Below are 21,760 nucleotides of genomic sequence, written 5' to 3'. Positions count from 1 at the left end.
AGATGATGGTGCTCCATGTACACAAAAAAGAAGTTACAAGTACGGCCCGAGGGGAGTTTTGAACAGATTCCTGCCCCCGGGTTTATCGTGGCAGAAGGGCTTTAAACTGTGGCCCTTCCCCACCGTGCCTTTGCGACAGCTGCACCAATTTTAAGTGCGTCCCTCAGCACGTAGTCCTGGATCTTGGATTGCACCAGTCTGCAACACGCAGACATGGACATCTCCTTGCTCTGGAAGACCAGCAAGTTTCGGCAAGACCAAAGAGCGTCTTTGACTGAGTTGATGACCCTCCAGCAGCAGGGATGTCTGTCTCAGTGTGTGTCCCTGGGAACAGTCCGTAGAGCACAGAGACTTGTGTTCCGGAGCTGCTTGGGATGAACCTCGACAGAAACTACTGCATCTCTTTCCAAACCTGCCTTGCGAAGGCGCAATCCTGAAGGAGATGGGTGACAGTCTCGTCCGCCCTGCAGTCGACTCGGGGGCACTGTGCCGTGTTGCTGAGACGTCGGCTGTGCATGAACGCTCTGACGGGTAGGGCCCTCCTCACCGCCAACCAAGCTACGTCTTGGTGCTTGTGTGAAAGCTCTGGCGATAAGACGTTCTGCCAAACGAGTTCGACAGTCCGCTCAGCGAACCACCCGACAGGATCCACCCTCAGCTTCTTTCGTAGGGCGTCCAGGATGTTACGTGCTGACCACTGTTTTATGGCCTTGTGGTCAAAGGGGTTTTTTGTGAAAAACTTTTCCACGAAGGACAGGTGGACAGGCAACAATGGGGACAGGTAGAAACTCAGCACGTAGTGACACTTGGTGTTTGCGTACTGGGGGTCTGTGCACAGCTTGATGCAGCCACACACAAAGGTGGCCATCAGGATGAGGGCCACGTTCGGAACATCCTTTCTTCCACTGTCCAGAGATTTGTACATTGTATCTCTCTGCGGACACGCTCCATTTTGGACCTCCAGACAAAGTGGAAGACGGCCCGGGTGACTGCCGTGGCACAGGAGCGAGAGATGGGCCAGACCTGTGCCACATGCAGCAAACCCGAGAGCACCTCACTCCTGATGACCAGGTTCTTTCCTGCCATGGAGAGGAAGCGCAGCTTCCACCATCCCAGTTTTTGCATCACTTTGACGATACGCTCTTCCAGGTTTTTGGCGCATGCCCCGTCCGCTCCGAACCATATTCCCAACACCTTCAGGTAATCTGGCTTAACGGTGAAGGGGATAAAGGATCGGTCAGTTGCCAAAGAACATGGCCTCACTTTTGCTGCGATTGACCTTCGCTCCCAAGGCCAGTTCAAACTGGTTGCAGATTGTGAGCAATCTGCGGACCGACTGCGGATCCGAGCAAAAGATGGCCACATCATCCACATACAGAGAGGTCTTAACCTGAGCGCCTCCGCTGCCTGGGATCGTCACCCCTCTAATGCCCGCATCCTTCCTAATGGACCCGGCAAAGGGCTCGATACAACACACAAACAAGACAGACGAGAGAGGACAGCCTTGCCTGACTCAAGATCTGATCAGAAAGCTTTCAGTTTCCCACCCGTTGATTAGAACTGCGCTACAGTTATACAGAGTATCGGTGAGACCACACCTGGAATACTGCGTGCAGTTTTGGTTTCCATATTTACGAAAGGATATACTTGCTTTGGAGGCAGTTCAGAGAAGGTTCCAGAGATGAGGGGGTTGACTTATGAGGAAAGGTTGAGTAGGTTGGACCTCTACTCATTGGAATTCAGATGAATGAGAGGTAATGGTATTGAAACGTATAAAATTATGAGGGGGCTTGACAAGGTGGATGCAGAGAGGATGTTTCCACTGATGGGGGAGACTAGAACTAGAGGGCATAATCTTAGAATAAGGGGCCGCCAGAGATGAGAAGGAATTTCTTCTCTCAGAGGCTTATAAATCTGGAATTTGCTGCCTCGGAGAACTGTTGAAATTTGAACATTGAATAAATTTAAGACAGAAATAGACAGTTTCTTGAGTGATAAGGGGAGCGGGCGGGGAAGTGGAGCTGAGTCCATGATCAGATCAGCCATGATCTTATTGAATAGCGGAGCAGAAGAAGAGCCATATTACCTACTCCTATTTCTTATGTTTAGCTCTGTCAAGCCTGTCTGGTGGCTGGTGTACAAAGACCACTACACGTGAAAACAATCCACGCACAGGCATCCTCCCACGCTCCAAGATTGAGTTCGGAATCTGGAGTTTTAAGATTCTTCTGAAAGCTGGCGACCCCCAGGTGGGCAAGTTAACTCCCACAAACAAGTGCTTTACTACGACATTCACAACTACAACAAGTAGAACCAATAGCCAAATCATCAGCAGTCATCGCAACCAGTACAAAGCCACACCTACTACATAACGCAAAGATCAGTCTGTTTTTGAACAATAAGACAGCCCCACTAAAGCAGAGCCTCGAAAAATTAATTAAAACTCTGAATGTTACTCTCCACGGAAATCTTTAGTAAAAGGCGAAAGATTTATACGATCTGAAGAGAAACCAGAGGGTACTGATTATTCCCGCGCAGCTCCTCGCCCACAAGCGACGGCTTGCCTCTTTAACGTTGGGCTGAGCCGCTAGAACTAACTTCTAGAAAAGATATATTATCACAAATCAATACAGCGCGAGGGAAAGTAACTGGAAACTTCAGTGTCCGTGAAAATCAGTTAAACCTGAAGTTTATTTTAGTTTCTTGCTAAGTATTATGAAGAACATTGTGGGTATGTAAATGAGCTTGAGCTTTGTGTGGGCTGGGTTTACAGTGACGTGTCCAATTCTTCGGTACAACTTTACTTCGGGTTTTTATTCTCTCTCGGTGTGATTTGAAGCTTAAGGTAAACATTTTGGATCAGTGCGGTTTCTGCTCGTGAGCAAACGTGTTTTAGTTTTTTTTTGAAATTCGTAGCCAATCGTTCCAATTCTTTGTCAAATCACAAACGCCAGAGGTCACCTTGGGCGCATTCAAGGATCACTCTGCGCCAATGCTCTTAGCCAAAAGGCCTAGAGCCACTGCACCGTTCCTGGAAGTACTGCAATACCAGGTTCGTGCCATGGAGGTGGATGGGTCAAGCCACCCCACCCACCCATACAGGAAGCATTAACACAATGAGAGCAGACACAGAGCTCAGAGCCGTGCACTGTCCACGTCTAGTATTGATTTCAATGATATAAACCAGACTTGTTACTGTATTGGTCTGAATTTTGTTAAATTTCAAAATGTACTTTATTCATATAAAAATTTGTACAGTACATTCAAAAGCAGTTCAGTACATTTAGCTGCGGTCAGCAATCCCACACACTACATTTGGCTGCTGACGGCAGTTCCGTTCGATACATTTCCTTGCTTTTCATTTCAAGTACAATTCGGTACAATACGGGATACATTGTAGTACATTCGCCAAATTACATTACATGTGTCACTATACAGTACACGGAATGGGTGACGGTACATTTAAATTTTTTTTTCTTTTCAACGTGCATTACGAAACAGACCTTGCATTGTACATGGCACGACATAGGTGTTTACAGATCATGGTGCTCCATGTACACAAAAAAGAAGTTCCAAGTACGGCCCGAGGGGAGTTTTGAACTGATTCCTGCCCCAGGGTTTACCGTGGCAGAAGGGCTTTAAATGGTGGCCCTTCCCCACTGTGCCTTTGCGGCGGCTGCACCAATTTTTAGTGCGTCCCTCAGCACGTAGTCCTGGATCTTGGTTTGCGTCAGTCTGCAACACGCAGATGTGGACGTCTCCTTGCTCTGGAAGACCAGCAAGTTTTGGCAAGACCAAAGAGCGTCTTTGACCGAATTGATGGCCCTCCAGCAGCAGGTGATGTCTGTCTCGGTGCGTGTCCCTGGGAACAGCCCGTAGAGCACAGAGTCCTGTGTTATGGAGCTGCTTGGGATGAACCTCGACAGCAACCACTGCATCTCTTTCCAGACCTGCCTTGCAAAGGCACAATCCTGAAGGAGATGGGTGACAGTCTTGTCCACCCGCAGCCGACTCGGGGGCACCATGCCGTGTTGCTGAGACGTCGGCTGTGCATGAACGCTCTGACGGGTAGGGCCCTCCTCACTGCCAACCAAGCTACGTCTTGGTGCTTGTGTGAAAGCTCTGGCGATGAGATGTTCTGCCAAACGAGTTCGACAGTCTGCTCAGGGAACCACCCGACAGGATCCACCATCTCCTTCTTTCGTAGGGCGTCCAGGACCTTACGTGCTGACCACTGTTTTATGGATTTGTGGTCAAATGGGTTTTTTGTGAAAAATTTTCCACAAAGGACAGGTGGACAGGCATGGTCCAACTGGTGCGGGCATTTTGCGGCAGCGTGGACAGGCCCATTCTTCGCAATAAAGGGGACAGGTAGAACCACAGCACGTAGTGACACTTGGTGTTTGTGTACCGGGGGTCTGTGCACAGCTTGATGCAACCGCACACAAAGGTGGCCCTCAGGATGAGGGCCACGTTCGGAACATCCTTTCCACCACTGTCCAGAGATTTGTACATTGTGTCTCTGCGGACACAGTCCATTTTGGACCTCCAGACAAAGTGGAAGACGGCCCGGGTGACTGCCGCGGCACAGGAGCGAGGGATGGGCCAGACCTGTGCCACGTGTAGCAACCCCGAGAGTAGCTCACTCCTGATGACCAGGTTCTTTCCTGCCATGGAGAGGAAGCACAGCTTCCACCATTCCAGTTTTTGCTTCACTTTGGCGATACGCTATTCCAAGTTTTTGGCGCATGCCCCGTCCGCTCCGAACCATATTCCCAACACCTTCAGGTAATCTGGCTTAATGGTGAAGGGAATAAAGGATCGGTCGGCCCAGTTGCCAAAGAACATGGCCTCACTTTTGCTGCAATTGACCTTCACTCCCGAGGCCAGTTCAAACTGGTCGCAGATTGTGAGCAATCTGCAGACCGACTGCGGATCCGAGCAAAAGATGGCTACGTCATCCATGTACAGGGAGGTCTTGACCTGAGCGCCTCTGCTGCCTGGGATCGTCACCCCTCTAATGCCTGCATCCTTCCTGATGTTCACGGCAAAGGGCTCGATACAACGCACAAACAAGACAGACGAGAGAGGACAGCCTTGCCTGACTCCAGATCTGATTGTAAAGCTTTCAGTTTCCCACCCGCTGATTAGAACTGCGCTACTGATGTCTCTGTAGAGCAGTTGGATCCAATTGCGGATACCCGCCCCAAACCCCATTTTGGAGAGCACGTCCATCAGGTACGTGTGCGATATCCTGTCAAAGGCCTTCTCCTGTTCTAAGCTGATTAAGCAGGTGTCCACCCCACTGTCCTGCACGTAGGCGATCGTATCCCTGAGTAGCACCAGGCTATCAGAGATCTTCCTGCCAGGGACAGCGCAGGTCTGGTCCGGGTGAATCACCAGCTCAAGAGCAAACTTGCGCCTGTTGGCGATGACCTTTGCCAGGATCTTGTAGTCCACATTGAGCAGTAAAATGGGCCGCCAGTTTTTGATTTCCTCCCTCTCCCCCTTCTGCTTGTAGATGAGGGTGATGATGCCTTTCCTCATCGATTCTGACATACTGCCAGTCAGAAGCATACCCTCGTACACTTCCAGCAGGTCTGGGCCCATCCAGTCCCACAGAGCCGAATACAACTCGACCGGTAAGCCATCGCTTCTGGGAGTTTTACTCGTTGCAAGGGACCAGACGGCCTTTGTCATCTCATCCAGAGTTAGCGGGTGGTCCAGACTCTCCTGCTCGCTGTCGTTTAGGACCTCCGTGATAGACGACAGGAACGACTGGGAGGCCGTGTGGTCTGTGGGCTTGACGTCGTACAGCCTGGCATAGAAGGATTTGCTGATACTCAGCATGTCAGGCTGCGAAAACGTCATAGAACCGTCTTCTCCCTTTAGGCTGGTGATCACAGAGCTCCCCCTGTGTACCTTTTGGAAGAAGAAGCGCGAACATGTCTCATCCTGCTCGATGGAGCGGACTCTGGAGCGGAAATGATTTTGGAGGACTCTGAGACAAAGAGCAAGACTTGCTGGCCTTTCACCTCTTCGAGTTCCTCCGCGACATCGACTCCCATCGACTGCAACAGGAGCAGGTTTTGCATGCTCTTCTGGAGTTGAGACAATTCCCTCTGTCTCCCTCTCGCCTCCTGAACACCATTGCGGATGAAAAACCTCTTGATGTTTGTCTTGATTGTTTCCCACCAGTGCATCGGGGAATCGCAGAGGGGTTTTACGGTTCTCCAACCTTTGTAATCCCTCTTGAGTTCCTCCACGTTTTCCGGAGTCAACAGTTTCACGTTCAGCTTTCATATCCCTCTGCCAACTTTCTGGTTTTCCTGTGGGCAAAAGTCGGCCAGTAGGAGGCAGTGGTCAGAGAAGAACACCAGTGTGACATCGGTGGATCTGACCTTGAGCGTGTGGGACACAAACAAGAAGTCTATTCTGGAACGGACGGACCCGTCTGGTCTCGGCCAGGTGTATCTGCGTGGTGCTCCGTCTGCAGGGTTGCTGAAGATGTCGCACAGCTTGGCGTCTTTTACAGCATCCATCAGGAGTTTGGACGTGGCGTCCAGTTTGCTGTCGGCTCTGCTGGATCGTCCAGCCGCATCGATGATGCAGTTGAAGTCACCACCCAGAATGACCGGCCTGGTCGTCGCCAGCAGCAGTGTGAGCTGCTGGAAGAGGGCCAGCCACTCGCTTCTGAGAGGTGAGACATACACGTTAATTTTTGTACATTACATCTGCTACGAGGAGGCGGATGCCCACCACCTCCTTAACTTCAGTGATGGTGAAGTGGCCTCCCCACAGCAGAATGCCTAGGCCGGAAGACCAGCAGTCGTTGCCTCCTGACCATATGGATGGTCCATGGGCCCACCATCGTGACCACTGCCGGTAACTGCTGAAGTGCAGCAGCCTGCACTCCTGCAAGAACAGCAGGTCTGCTTTGACCTTGGCGAGGTAGCCCAAGGTGGAAACACATCGTGTAGTGGATTTTACGCTACGCACGTTAATAGATGCAATTTTTAAATCTATGTTTAAGTTACAGGTTACAGTTCAAAACATTTACATTTCAAATAAACTGTCCTTTACGTTGGAGACCTGTCCAGTGGCCGGTTCCTGCAAACATAGATTTTCAAAGTAAAAGTCTACTTCACCTGGGCTGGCATACTGGTCTTTTTTTTAATTTCAAAATATACTTTATTCATATAAAAATTTGTACAGTACATTCAAAAGCAGTTCAGTACATTTAGCTGCGGTCAGCAATCCCATACACTACATTTGGGTGCTGACAGCAGTTCCATTCGATACATTTCCTTGCTTTTCATTTCAAGTACAATTCGGTACAATACGGGATACATTGTAGTACATTCGACAAATTACATTACATGTGTCACTATACAGGACACGGAATGGCTGATGGTACATTTACATATTTTCTTTTCAACGTGCATTATGAAACAGACCTTGCATTGTACATGGCACTACATAGGTGTTTATAGATGATGGTGCTCCATGTACACAAAAAAGAAGTTACAAGTACGGCCCGAGGGGAGTTTTGAACAGATTCCTGCCCCCGGGTTTATCGTGGCAGAAGGGCTTTAAACTGTGGCCCTTCCTCACCGTGCCTTTGCGGCAGCTGCACCAATTTTAAGTGCGTCCCTCAGCACGTAGTCCTGGATCTTGGATTGCACCAGTCTGCAACACGCAGACATGGACATCTCCTTGCTCTGGAAGACCAGCAAGTTTCGGCAAGACCAAAGAGCGTCTTTGACTGAGTTGATGACCCTCCAGCAGCAGGGATGTCTGTCTCAGTGTGTGTCCCTGGGAACAGTCCGTAGAGCACAGAGACTTGTGTTCCGGAGCTGCTTGGGATGAACCTCGACAGAAACTACTGCATCTCTTTCCAAACCTGCCTTGCGAAGGCGCAATCCTGAACGAGATGGGTGACAGTCTCGTCCGCCCTGCAGTCGACTCGGGGGCACTGTGCCGTGTTGCTGAGACGTCGGCTGTGCATGAACGCTCTGATGGGTAGGGCCCTCCTCACCGCCAACCAAGCTACGTCTTGGTGCTTGTGTGAAAGCTCTGGCGATAAGACGTTCTGCCAAACGAGTTCGACAGTCCGCTCAGCGAACCACCCGACAGGGTCCACCCTCGGCTTCTTTCGTAGGGCGTCCAGGATGTTACGTGCTGACCACTGTTTTATGGCCTTGTGGTCAAAGGGGTTTTTTGTGAAAAACTTTTCCACGAAGGACAGGTGGACAGGCAACAATGGGGACAGGTAGAAACTCAGCACGTAGTGACACTTGGTGTTTGCGTACTGGGGGTCTGTGCACAGCTTGATGCAGCCGCACACAAAGGTGGCCATCAGGATGAGGGCCACGTTCGGAACATCCTTTCTTCCACTGTCCAGAGATTTGTACATTGTATCTCTGCGGACACGCTCCATTTTGGACCTCCAGACAAAGTGGAAGACGGCCCGGGTGACTGCCGTGGCACAGGAGCGAGAGATGGGCCAGACCTGTGCCACATGCAGCAAACCCGAGAGCACCTCACTCCTGATGACCAGGTTCTTTCCTGCCATGGAGAGGAAGCGCAGCTTCCACCATCCCAGTTTTTGCATCACTTTGACGATACGCTCTTCCAGGTTTTTGGCGCATGCCCCGTCCGCTCCGAACCATTTTCCCAACACCTTCAGGTAATCTGGCTTAACGGTGAAGGGGATAAAGGATCGGTCAGTTGCCAAAGAACATGGCCTCACTTTTGCTGCGATTGACCTTCGCTCCCAAGGCCAGTTCAAACTGGTTGCAGATTGTGAGCAATCTGCGGACCGACTGCGGATCCGAGCAAAAGATGGCCACATCATCCACATACAGAGAGGTCTTAACCTGAGCGCCTCCGCTGCCTGGGATCGTCACCCCTCTAATGCCCGCATCCTTCCTAATGGACCCGGCAAAGGGCTCGATACAACACACAAACAAGACAGACGAGAGAGGACAGCCTTGCCTGACTCCAGATCTGATCAGAAAGCTTTCAGTTTCCCACCCGTTGATTAGAACTGCGCTACAGTTATACAGAGTATTGGTGAGACCACACCTGGAATACTGCGTGCAGTTTTGGTTTCCATATTTACGAAAGGATATACTTGCTTTGGAGGCAGTTCAGAGAAGGTTCCAGAGATGAGGGGGTTGACTTATGAGGAAAGGTTGAGTAGGTTGGACCTCTACTCATTGGAATTCAGATGAATGAGAGGTAATGGTATTGAAACGTATAAAATTATGAGGGGGCTTGACAAGGTGGATGCAGAGAGGATGTTTCCACTGATGGGGGAGACTAGAACTAGAGGGCATAATCTTAGAATAAGGGGCCGCCAGAGATGAGAAGGAATTTCTTCTCTCAGAGGCTTATAAATCTGGAATTTGCTGCCTCGGAGAACTGTTGAAATTTGAACATTGAATAAATTTAAGACAGAAATAGACAGTTTCTTGAGTGATAAGGGGAGCGGGCGGGGAAGTGGAGCTGAGTCCATGATCAGATCAGCCATGATCTTATTGAATAGCGGAGCAGAAGAAGAGCCATATTACCTACTCCTATTTCTTATGTTTAGCTCTGTCAAGCCTGTCTGGTGGCTGGTGTACAAAGACCACTACACGTGAAAACAATCCACGCACAGGCATCCTCCCACGCTCCAAGATTGAGTTCGGAATCTGGAGTTTTAAGATTCTTCTGAAAGCTGGCGACCCCCAGGTGGGCAAGTTAACTCCCACAAACAAGTGCTTTACTACGACATTCACAACTACAACAAGTAGAACCAATAGCCAAATCATCAGCAGTCATCGCAACCAGTACAAAGCCACACCTACTACATAACGCAAAGATCAGTCTGTTTTTGAACAATAAGACAGCCCCACTAAAGCAGAGCCTCGAAAAATTAATTAAAACTCTGAATGTTACTCTCCACGGAAATCTTTAGTAAAAGGCGAAAGATTTATACGATCTGAAGAGAAACCAGAGGGTACTGATTATTCCCGCGCAGCTCCTCGCCCACAAGCGACGGCTTGCCTCTTTAACGTTGGGCTGAGCCGCTAGAACTAACTTCTAGAAAAGATATATTATCACAAATCAATACAGCGCGAGGGAAAGTAACTGGAAACTTCAGTGTCCGTGAAAATCAGTTAAACCTGAAGTTTATTTTAGTTTCTTGCTAAGTATTATGAAGAACATTGTGGGTATGTAAATGAGCTTGAGCTTTGTGTGGGCTGGGTTTACAGTGACGTGTCCAATTCTTCGGTACAACTTTACTTCGGGTTTTTATTCTCTCTCGGTGTGATTTGAAGCTTAAGGTAAACATTTTGGATCAGTGCGGTTTCTGCTCGTGAGCAAACGTGTTTTAGTTTTTTTTTTGAAATTCGTAGCCAATCGTTCCAATTCTTTGTCAAATCACAAACGCCAGAGGTCACCTTGGGCGCATTCAAGGATCACTCTGCGCCAATGCTCTTAGCCAAAAGGCCTAGAGCCACTGCACCGTTCCTGGAAGTACTGCAATACCAGGTTCGTGCCATGGAGGTGGATGGGTCAAGCCACCCCACCCACCCATACAGGAAGCATTAACACAATGAGAGCAGACACAGAGCTCAGAGCCATGCACTGTCCACGTCTAGTATCCATTTCACTGATTTCAATGATATAAACCAGACTTGTTACTGTATTGGTCTGAATTTTGTTAAATTTCAAAATGTACTTTATTCATATAAAAATTTGTACAGTACATTCAAAAGCAGTTCAGTACATTTAGCTGCGGTCAGCAATCCCACACACTACATTTGGCTGCTGACGGCAGTTCCGTTCGATACATTTCCTTGCTTTTCATTTCAAGTACAATTCGGTACAATACGGGATACATTGTAGTACATTCGCCAAATTACATTACATGTGTCACTATACAGTACACGGAATGGGTGACGGTACATTTAAATTTTTTTTTCTTTTCAACGTGCATTACGAAACAGACCTTGCATTGTACATGGCACGACATAGGTGTTTACAGATCATGGTGCTCCATGTACACAAAAAAGAAGTTCCAAGTACGGCCCGAGGGGAGCTTTGAACTGATTCCTGCCCCAGGGTTTACCGTGGCAGAAGGGCTTTAAATGGTGGCCCTTCCCCACTGTGCCTTTGCGGCGGCTGCACCAATTTTTAGTGCGTCCCTCAGCACGTAGTCCTGGATCTTGGTTTGCGTCAGTCTGCAACACGCAGATGTGGACGTCTCCTTGCTCTGGAAGACCAGCAAGTTTTGGCAAGACCAAAGAGCGTCTTTGACCGAATTGATGGCCCTCCAGCAGCAGGTGATGTCTGTCTCGGTGCGTGTCCCTGGGAACAGCCCGTAGAGCACAGAGTCCTGTGTTATGGAGCTGCTTGGGATGAACCTCGACAGCAACCACTGCATCTCTTTCCAGACCTGCCTTGCAAAGGCACAATCCTGAAGGAGATGGGTGACAGTCTTGTCCACCCGCAGCCGACTCGGGGGCACCATGCCGTGTTGCTGAGACGTCGGCTGTGCATGAACGCTCTGACGGGTAGGGCCCTCTCACTGCCAACCAAGCTACGTCTTGGTGCTTGTGTGAAAGCTCTGGCGATGAGATGTTCTGCCAAACGAGTTCGACAGTCTGCTCAGGGAACCACCCGACAGGATCCACCCTCTCATTCTTTCATAGGGCGTCCAGGACTTTACGTGCTGACCACTGTTTTATGGCTTTGTGGTCAAATGGGTTTTTTGTGAAAACTTTTCCACGAAGGACAGGTGGACAGGCATGGTCCAACTGGTGCGGGCGTTTTGCGGCAGCGTGGAGAGGCCCATTCTTCGCAACAAAGGGGACAGGTAGAACCACAGCACGTAGTGACACTTGGTGTTTGTGTACCGGGGGTCTGTGCACAGCTTGATGCAACCGCACACAAAGGTGGCCCTCAGGATGAGGGCCACGTTCGGAACATCCTTTCCACCACTGTCCAGAGATTTGTACATTGTGTCTCTGCGGACACAGTCCATTTTGGACCTCCAGACAAAGTGGAAGACGGCCCGGGTGACTGCCGCGGCACAGGAGCGAGGGATGGGCCAGACCCGTGCCACGTGTAGCAACCCCGAGAGTAGCTCACTCCTGATGACCAGGTTCTTTCCTGCCATGGAGAGGAAGCACAGCTTCCACCATTCCAGTTTTTGCTTCACTTTGGCGATACGCTATTCCAAGTTTTTGGCGCATGCCCCGTCCGCTCCGAACCATATTCCCAACACCTTCAGGTAATCTGGCTTAATGGTGAAGGGAATAAAGGATCGGTCGGCCCAGTTGCCAAAGAACATGGCCTCACTTTTGCTGCAATTGACCTTCACTCCCGAGGCCAGTTCAAACTAGTCGCAGATTGTGAGCAATCTGCAGACCGACTGCGGATCCGAGCAAAAGATGGCTACGTCATCCATGTACAGGGAGGTCTTGACCTGAGCGCCTCTGCTGCCTGGGATCGTCACCCCTCTAATGCCTGCATCCTTCCTGATGTTCCCGGCAAAGGGCTCGATACAACGCACAAACAAGACAGACGAGAGAGGACAGCCTTGCCTGACTCCAGATCTGATCGTAAAGCTTTCAGTTTCCCACCCGCTGATTAGAACTGCGCTACTGATGTCTCTGTAGAGCAGTTGGATCCAATTGCGGATACCCGCCCCAAACCCCATTTTGGAGAGCACGTCCATCAGGTACGTGTGCGATATCCTGTCAAAGGCCTTCTCCTGTTCTAAGCTGATTAAGCAGGTGTCCACCCCACTGTCCTGCACGTAGGCGATCGTATCCCTGAGTAGCACCAGGCTATCAGAGATCTTCCTGCCAGGGACAGCGCAGGTCTGGTCCGGGTGAATCACCAGCTCAAGAGCAAACTTGCGCCTGTTGGCGATGACCTTTGCCAGGATCTTGTAGTCCACATTGAGCAGTAAAATGGGCCGCCAGTTTTTGATTTCCTCCCTCTCCCCCTTCTGCTTGTAGATGAGGGTGATGATGCCTTTCCTCATCGATTCTGACATACTGCCAGCCAGAAGCATACCCTCGTACACTTCCAGCAGGTCTGGGCCCATCCAGTCCCACAGAGCCGAATACAACTCGACCGGTAAGCCATCGCTTCTGGGAGTTTTACTCGTTGCAAGGGACCAGACGGCCTTTGTCATCTCATCCAGAGTTAGCGGGTGGTCCAGACTCTCCTGCTCGCTGTCGTTTAGGACCTCCATGATAGACGACAGGAACGACTGGGAGGCCGTGTGGTCTGTGGGCTTGACGTCGTACAGCCTGGCATAGAAGGATTTGCTGATCCTCAGCATGTCAGGCTGCGAAAACGTCACAGAACCGTCTTCTCCCTTTAGGCTGGTGATCACAGAGCTCCCCCTGTGTACCTTTTGGAAGAAGAAGCGCGAACATATCTCATCCTGCTCGATGGAGCGGACTCTGGAGCGGAAATGATTTTGGAGGACTCTGAGACAAAGAGCAAGACTTGCTGGCCTTTCACCTCTTCGAGTTCCTCCGCGACATCGACTCCCATCGACTGCAACAGGAGCAGGTTTTGCATGCTCTTCTGGAGTTGGGACAATTCCCTCTGTCTCCCTCTCGCCTCCTGAACACCATTGCGGATGAAAAACCTCTTGATGTTTGTCTTGATTGTTTCCCACCAGTGCATCGGGGAATCGCAGAGGGGTTTTACGGTTCTCCAACCTTTGTAATCCCTCTTGAGTTCCTCCACGTTTTCCGGAGTCAACAGTTTCACGTTCAGCTTCCATATCCCTCTGCCAACTTTCTGGTTTTCCTGTGGGCAAAAGTCGGCCAGTAGGAGGCAGTGGTCAGAGAAGAACACCAGTGTGACATCGGTGGATCTGACCTTGAGCGTGTGGGACACAAACAGGAAGTCTATTCTGGAACGGACGGACCCGTCTGGTCTCGGCCAGGTGTATCTGCGCGGTGCTCCGTCTGCAGGGTTGCTGAAGATGTCGCACAGCTTGGCGTCTTTTACAGCATCCATCAGGAGTTTGGACGTGGCGTCCAGTTTGCTGTCGGCTCTGCTGGATCGTCCAGCCGCATCGATGATGCAGTTGAAGTCACCACCCAGAATGACCGGCCTGGTCGTCGCCAGCAGCAGTGTGAGCTGCTGGAAGAGGGCCAGCCACTCGCTTCTGAGAGGCGAGACATACACGTTAATTTTTGTACATTACATCTGCTACGAGGAGGCGGATGCCCACCACCTCCTTAACTTCAGTGATGGTGAAGTGGCCTCCCCACAGCAGAATGCCTAGGCCGGAAGACCAGCAGTCGTTGCCTCCTGACCATATGGATGGTCCATGGGCCCACCATCGTGACCACTGCCGGTAACTGCTGAAGTGCAGCAGCCTGCACTCCTGCAAGAACAGCAGGTCTGCTTTGACCTTGGCGAGGTAGCCCAAGGTGGAAACACATCGTGTAGTGGATTTTACGCTACGCACGTTAATAGATGCAATTTTTAAATCTATGTTTAAGTTACAGGTTACAGTTCAAAACATTTACATTTCAAATAAACTGTCCTTTACGTTGGAGACCTGTCCAGTGGCCGGTTCCTGCAAACATAGATTTTCAATGTAAAAGTCTACTTCACCTGGGCTGGCATACTGGTCTTTTTTTTAATTTCAAAATATACTTTATTCATATAAAAATTTGTACAGTACATTCAAAAGCAGTTCAGTACATTTAGCTGCGGTCAGCAATCCCATACACTACATTTGGGTGCTGACAGCAGTTCCATTCGATACATTTCCTTGCTTTTCATTTCAAGTACAATTCGGTACAATATGGGATACATTGTAGTACATTCGACAAATTACATTACATGTGTCACTATACAGTACACGGAATGGCTGATGGTACATTTACATATTTTCTTTTCAACGTGCATTATGAAACAGACCTTGCATTGTACATGGCACTACACAGGTGTTTATAGATGATGGTGCTCCATGTACACAAAAAAGAAGTTACAAGTATGGCCCGAGGGGAGTTTTGAACAGATTCCTGCCCCCGGGTTTATCGTGGCAGAAGGGCTTTAAACTGTGGCCCTTCCCCACCGTGCCTTTGCGGCAGCTGCACCAATTTTAAGTGCGTCCCTCAGCACGTAGTCCTGGATCTTGGATTGCACCAGTCTGCAACACGCAGACATGGACATCTCCTTGCTCTGGAAGATCAGCAAGTTTCGGCAAGACCAAAGAGCGTCTTTGACTGAGTTGATGACCCTCCAGCAGCAGGGATGTCTGTCTCAGTGTGTGTCCCTGGGAACAGTCCGTAGAGCACAGAGACTTGTGTTCCGGAGCTGCTTGGGATGAACCTCGACAGAAACTACTGCATCTCTTTCCAAACCTGCCTTGCGAAGGCGCAATCCTGAAGGAGATGGGTGACAGTCTCGTCCGCCCTGCAGTCGACTCGGGGGCACTGTGCCATGTTGCTGAGACGTCGGCTGTGCATGAACGCTCTGACGGGTAGGGCCCTCCTCACCGCCAACCAAGCTACATCTTGGTGCTTGTGTGAAAGCTCTGGCGATAAGACGTTCTGCCAAACGAGTTCGACAGTCCGCTCAGCGAACCACCCGACAGGGTCCACCCTCAGCTTCTTTCGTAGGGCGTCCAGGATGTTACGTGCTGACCACTGTTTTATGGCCTTGTGGTCAAAGGGGTTTTTTGTGAAAAACTTTTCCACGAAGGACAGGTGGACAGGCAACAATGGGGACAGGTAGAAACTCAGCACGTAGTGACACTTGGTGTTTGCGTACTGGGGGTCTGTGCACAGCTTGATGCAGCCGCACACAAAGGTGGCCATCAGGATGAGGGCCACGTTCGGAACATCCTTTCTTCCACTGTCCAGAGATTTGTACATTGTATCTCTGCGGACACGCTCCATTTTGGACCTCCAGACAAAGTGGAAGACGGCCCGGGTGACTGCCGTGGCACAGGAGCGAGAGATGGGCCAGACCTGTGCCACATGCAGCAAACCCGAGAGCACCTCACTCCTGATGACCAGGTTCTTTCCTGCCATGGAGAGGAAGCGCAGCTTCCACCATCCCAGTTTTTGCATCACTTTGACGATACGCTCTTCCAGGTTTTTGGCGCATGCCCCGTCCGCTCCGAACCATTTTCCCAACACCTTCAGGTAATCTGGCTTAACGGTGAAGGGGATAAAGGATCGGTCAGTTGCCAAAGAACATGGCCTCACTTTTGCTGTGATTGACCTTCGCTCCCAAGGCCAGTTCAAACTGGTTGCAGATTGTGAGCAATCTGCGGACCGACTGCGGATCCGAGCAAAAGATGGCCACATCATCCACATACAGAGAGGTCTTAACCTGAGCGCCTCCGCTGCCTGGGATCGTCACCCCTCTAATGCCCGCATCCTACCTAATGGACCCGGCAAAGGGCTCGATACAACACACAAACAAGACAGACGAGAGAGGACAGCCTTGCCTGACTCCAGATCTGATCAGAAAGCTTTCAGTTTCCCACCCGTTGATTAGAACTGCGCTACAGTTATACAGAGTATTGGTGAGACCACACCTGGAATACTGCGTGCAGTTTTGGTTTCCATATTTACGAAAGGATATACTTGCTTTGGAGGCAGTTCAGAGAAGTTTCCAGAGATGAGGGGGTTGACTTATGAGGAAAGGTTGAGTAGGTTGGACCTCTACTCATTGGAATTCAGATGAATGAGAGGTAATGGTATTGAAACGTATAAAATTATGAGGGGGCTTGACAAGGTGGATGCAGAGAGGATGTTTCCACTGATGGGGGAGACTAGAACTAGAGGGCATAATCTTAGAATAAGGGGCCGCCAGAGATGAGAAGGAATTTCTTCTCTCAGAGGCTTATAAATCTGGAATTTGCTGCCTCGGAGAACTGTTGAAATTTGAACATTGAATAAATTTAAGACAGAAATAGACAGTTTCTTGAGTGATAAGGGGAGCGGGCGGGGAAGTGGAGCTGAGTCCATGATCAGATCAGCCATGATCTTATTGAATAGCGGAGCAGAAGAAGAGCCATATTACCTACTCCTATTTCTTATGTTTAGCTCTGTCAAGCCTGTCTGGTGGCTGGTGTACAAAGACCACTACACGTGAAAACAATCCACGTACAGGCATCCTCCCACGCTCCAAGATTTAGTTCGGAATCTGGAGTTTTAAGATTCTTCTGAAAGCTGGCGACCCCCAGGTGGGCAAGTTAACTCCCACAAACAAGTGCTTTACGACGACATTCACAACTACAACAAGTAGAACCAATAGCCAAATCATCAGCAGTCATCGCAACCAGTACAAAGTCACACCTACTACATAACGCAAAGATCAGTCTGTTTTTGAACAATAAGACAGCCCCACTAAAGCAGAGCCTCGAAAAATTAATTAAAACTCTGAATGTTACTCTCCACGGAAATCTTTAGTAAAAGGCGAAAGATTTATACGATCTGAAGAGAAACCAGAGGGTACTGATTATTCCCGCGCAGCTCCTCGCCCACAAGCGACGGCTTGCCTCTTTAACGTTGGGCTGAGCCGCTAGAACTAACTTCTAGAAAAGATATATTACCACAAATCAATACAGCGCGAGGGAAAGTAACTGGAAACTTCAGTGTCCGTGAAAATCAGTTAAACCTGAAGTTTATTTTAGTTTCTTGCTAAATATTATGAACAACATTGTGGGTATGTAAATGAGCTTGAGCTTTGTGTGGGCTGGGTTTACAGTGACGTGTCCAATTCTTCGGTACAACTTTACTTCGGGTTTTTATTCTCTCTCGGTGTGATTTGAAGCTTAAGGTAAACATTTTGGATCAGTGCGGTTTCTGCTCGTGAGCAAACGTGTTTTAGTTTTTTTTTGAAATTCGTAGCCAATCGTTCCAATTCTTTGTCAAATCACAAACGCCAGAGGTCACCTTGGGCGCATTCAAGGATCACTCTGCGCCAATGCTCTTAGCCAAAAGGCCTAGAGCCACTGCACCGTTCCTGGAAGTACTGCAATACCAGGTTCGTGCCATGGAGGTGGATGGGTCAAGCCACCCCACCCACCCATACAGGAAGCATTAACACAATGAGAGCAGACACAGAGCTCAGAGCCGTGCACTGTCCACGTCTAGTATCCAGTTCACTGATTTCAATGATATAAACCAGACTTGTTACTGTATTGGTCTGAATTTTGTTAAATTTCAAAATGTACTTTATTCATATAAAAATTTGTACAGTACATTCAAAAGCAGTTCAGTACATTTAGCTGCGGTCAGCAATCCCACACACTACATTTGGCTGCTGACGGCAGTTCCGTTCGATACATTTCCTTGCTTTTCATTTCAAGTACAATTCGGTACAATACGGGATACATTGTAGTACATTCGCCAAATTACATTACATGTGTCACTATACAGTACACGGAATGGGTGACGGTACATTTAAAAAAAAAATTCTTTTCAACGTGCATTACGAAACAGACCTTGCATTGTACATGGCACGACATAGGTGTTTACAGATCATGGTGCTCCATGTACACAAAAAAGAAGTTCCAAGTACGGCCCGAGGGGAGTTTTGAACTGATTCCTGCCCCAGGGTTTACCGTGGCAGAAGGGCTTTAAATGGTGGCCCTTCCCCACTGTGCCTTTGCGGCAGCTGCACCAATTTTTAGTGCGTCTCTCAGCACGTAGTCCTGGATCTTGGTTTGCGTCAGTCTGCAACACGCAGATGTGGACGTCTCCTTGCTCTGGAAGACCAGCAAGTTTTGGCAAGACCAAAGAGCGTCTTTGACCGAATTGATGGCCCTCCAGCAGCAGGTGATGTCTGTCTCGGTGCGTGTCCCTGGGAACAGCCCGTAGAGCACAGAGTCCTGTGTTATGGAGCTGCTTGGGATGAACCTCGACAGCAACCACTGCATCTCTTTCCAGACCTGCCTTGCAAAGGCACAATCCTGAAGGAGATGGGTGACAGTCTTGTCCACCCGCAGCCGACTCGGGGGCACCATGCCGTGTTGCTGAGACGTCGGCTGTGCATGAACGCTCTGACGGGTAGGGCCCTCCTCACTGCCAACCAAGCTACGTCTTGGTGCTTGTGTGAAAGCTCTGGCGATGAGATGTTCTGCCAAACGAGTTCGACAGTCTGCTCAGGGAACCACCCGACAGGATCCACCCTCTCCTTCTTTCGTAGGGCGTCCAGGACCTTACGTGCTGACCACTGTTTTATGGCTTTGTGGTCAAATGGGTTTTTTGTGAAAAATTTTCCACAAAGGACAGGTGGACAGGCATGGTCCAACTGGTGCGGGCATTTTGCGGCAGCGTGGACAGGCCCATTCTTCGCAACAAAGGGGACAGGTAGAACCACAGCACGTAGTGACACTTGGTGTTTGTGTACCGGGGGTCTGTGCACAGCTTGATGCAACCGCACACAAAGGTGGCCCTCAGGATGAGGGCCACGTTCGGAACATCCTTTCCACCACTGTCCAGAGATTTGTACATTGTGTCTCTGCGGACACAGTCCATTTTGGACCTCCAGACAAAGTGGAAGACAGCCCGGGTGACTGCCGCGGCACAGGAGCGAGGGATGGGCCAGACCTGTGCCACGTGTAGCAACCCCGAGAGTAGCTCACTCCTGATGACCAGGTTCTTTCCTGCCATGGAGAGGAAGCACAGCTTCCACCATTCCAGTTTTTGCTTCACTTTGGCGATACGCTATTCCAAGTTTTTGGCGCATGCCCCGTCCGCTCCGAACCATATTCCCAACACCTTCAGGTAATCTGGCTTAATGGTGAAGGGAATAAAGGATCGGTCGGCCCAGTTGCCAAAGAACATGGCCTCACTTTTGCTGCAATTGACCTTCACTCCCGAGGCCAGTTCAAACTGGTCGCAGATTGTGAGCAATCTGCAGACCGACTGCGGATCCGAGCAAATGATGGCTACGTCATCCATGTACAGGGAGGTCTTGACCTGAGCGCCTCTGCTGCCTGGGATCGTCACCCCTCTAATGCCTGCATCCTTCCTGATGTTCCCGGCAAAGGGCTCGATACAACGCACAAACAAGACAGACGAGAGAGGACAGCCTTGCCTGACTCCAGATCTGATCGTAAAGCTTTCAGTTTCCCACCCGCTGATTAGAACTGCACTACTGATGTCTCTGTAGAGCAGTTGGATCCAATTGCGGATACCCGCCCCAAACCCCATTTTGGAGAGCACGTCCATCAGGTACGTGTGCGATATCCTGTCAAAGGCCTTCTCCTGTTCTAAGCTGATTAAGCAGGTGTCCACCCCACTGTCCTGCACGTAGGCGATCGTATCCCTGAGTAGCACCAGGCTATCAGAGATCTTCCTGCCAGGGACAGCACAGTTCTGGTCCGGGTGAATCACCAGCTCAAGAGCAAACTTGCGCCTGTTGGCGATGACCTTTGCCAGGATCTTGTAGTCCACATTGAGCAGTAAAATGGGCCGCCAGTTTTTGATTTCCTCCCTCTCCCCCTTCTGCTTGTAGATGAGGGTGATGATGCCTTTCCTCATCGATTCTGACATACTGCCAGCCAGAAGCATACCCTCGTACACTTCCAGCAGGTCTGGGCCCATCCAGTCTCACAGAGCCGAATACAACTCGACCGGTAAGCCATCGCTTCTGGGAGTTTTACTCGTTGCAAGGGACCAGACGGCCTTTGTCATCTCATCCAGAGTTAGCGGGTGGTCCAGACTCTCCTGCTCGCTGTCGTTTAGGACCTCCGTGATAGACGACAGGAACGACTGGGAGGCCGTGTGGTCTGTGGGCTTGACGTCGTACAGCCTGGCATAGAAGGATTTGCTGATCCTCAGCATGTCAGGCTGCGAAAACGTCATAGAACCGTCTTCTCCCTTTAGGCTGGTGATCACAGAGCTCCCCCTGTGTACCTTTTGGAAGAAGAAGCACGAACATGTCTCATCCTGCTCGATGGAGCGGACTCTGGAGCGGAAATGATTTTGGAGGACTCTGAGACAAAGAGCAAGACTTGCTGGCCTTTCACCTCTTCGAGTTCCTCCGCGACATCGACTCCCATCGACTGCAACAGGAGCAGGTTTTGCATGCTCTTCTGGAGTTGGGACAATTCCCTCTGTCTCCCTCTCGCCTCCTGAACACCATTGCGGATGAAAAACCTCTTGATGTTTGTCTTGATTGTTTCCCACCAGTGCATCGGGGAATCGCAGAGGGGTTTTACGGTTCTCCAACCTTTGTAATCCCTCTTGAGTTCCTCCACGTTTTCCGGAGTCAACAGTTTCACGTTCAGCTTCCATATCCCTCTGCCAACTTTCTGGTTTTCCTGTGGTCAAAAGTCGGCCAGTAGGAGGCAGTGGTCAGAGAAGAACACCAGTGTGACATCGGTGGATCTGACCTTGAGCGTGTGGGACACAAACAGGAAGTCTATTCTGGAACGGACGGACCCGTCTGGTCTCGGCCAGGTGTATCTGCGTGGTGCTCCGTCTGCAGGGTTGCTGAAGATGTCGCACAGCTTGGCGTCTTTTACAGCATCCATCAGGAGTTTGGACGTGGCGTCCAGTTTGCTGTCGGCTCTGCTGGATCATCCAGCCGCATCGATGATGCAGTTGAAGTCACCACCCAGAATGACCGGCCTGGTCGTCGCCAGCAGCAGTGTGAGCTGCTGGAAGAGGGCCAGCCACTCGCTTCTGAGAGGTGAGACATACACGTTAATTTTTGTACATTACATCTGCTACGAGGAGGCGGATGCCCACCACCT

The 21,760-nt window shown here is 50.1% G+C and overlaps 3 non-coding genes across 3 annotated transcripts; all 3 read right to left on the bottom strand.

Annotated features, from left to right (window-relative positions):
• Positions 1–2,405: 2,405 nt before the first annotated feature.
• LOC139274443 (U5 spliceosomal RNA) lies at positions 2,406–2,519 on the bottom strand. The gene has a single exon (XR_011595501.1). It is a non-coding gene; the product is annotated as a U5 spliceosomal RNA (small nuclear RNA).
• Positions 2,520–9,894: 7,375 nt separating this feature from the next.
• Positions 9,895–10,008, bottom strand: LOC139274442 (U5 spliceosomal RNA). The gene has a single exon (XR_011595500.1). It is a non-coding gene; the product is annotated as a U5 spliceosomal RNA (small nuclear RNA).
• A 7,384-nt stretch (positions 10,009–17,392) lies between these two features.
• Positions 17,393–17,506, bottom strand: LOC139274441 (U5 spliceosomal RNA). The gene has a single exon (XR_011595499.1). It is a non-coding gene; the product is annotated as a U5 spliceosomal RNA (small nuclear RNA).
• Positions 17,507–21,760: the final 4,254 nt, after the last annotated feature.

The sequence above is a fragment of the Pristiophorus japonicus genome, chromosome 9, assembly GCF_044704955.1.
Source record: "Pristiophorus japonicus isolate sPriJap1 chromosome 9, sPriJap1.hap1, whole genome shotgun sequence".
Lineage (NCBI taxonomy): Eukaryota > Metazoa > Chordata > Chondrichthyes > Pristiophoridae > Pristiophorus > Pristiophorus japonicus.
This window is presented reverse-complemented; position numbering and strand designations above follow the sequence as displayed.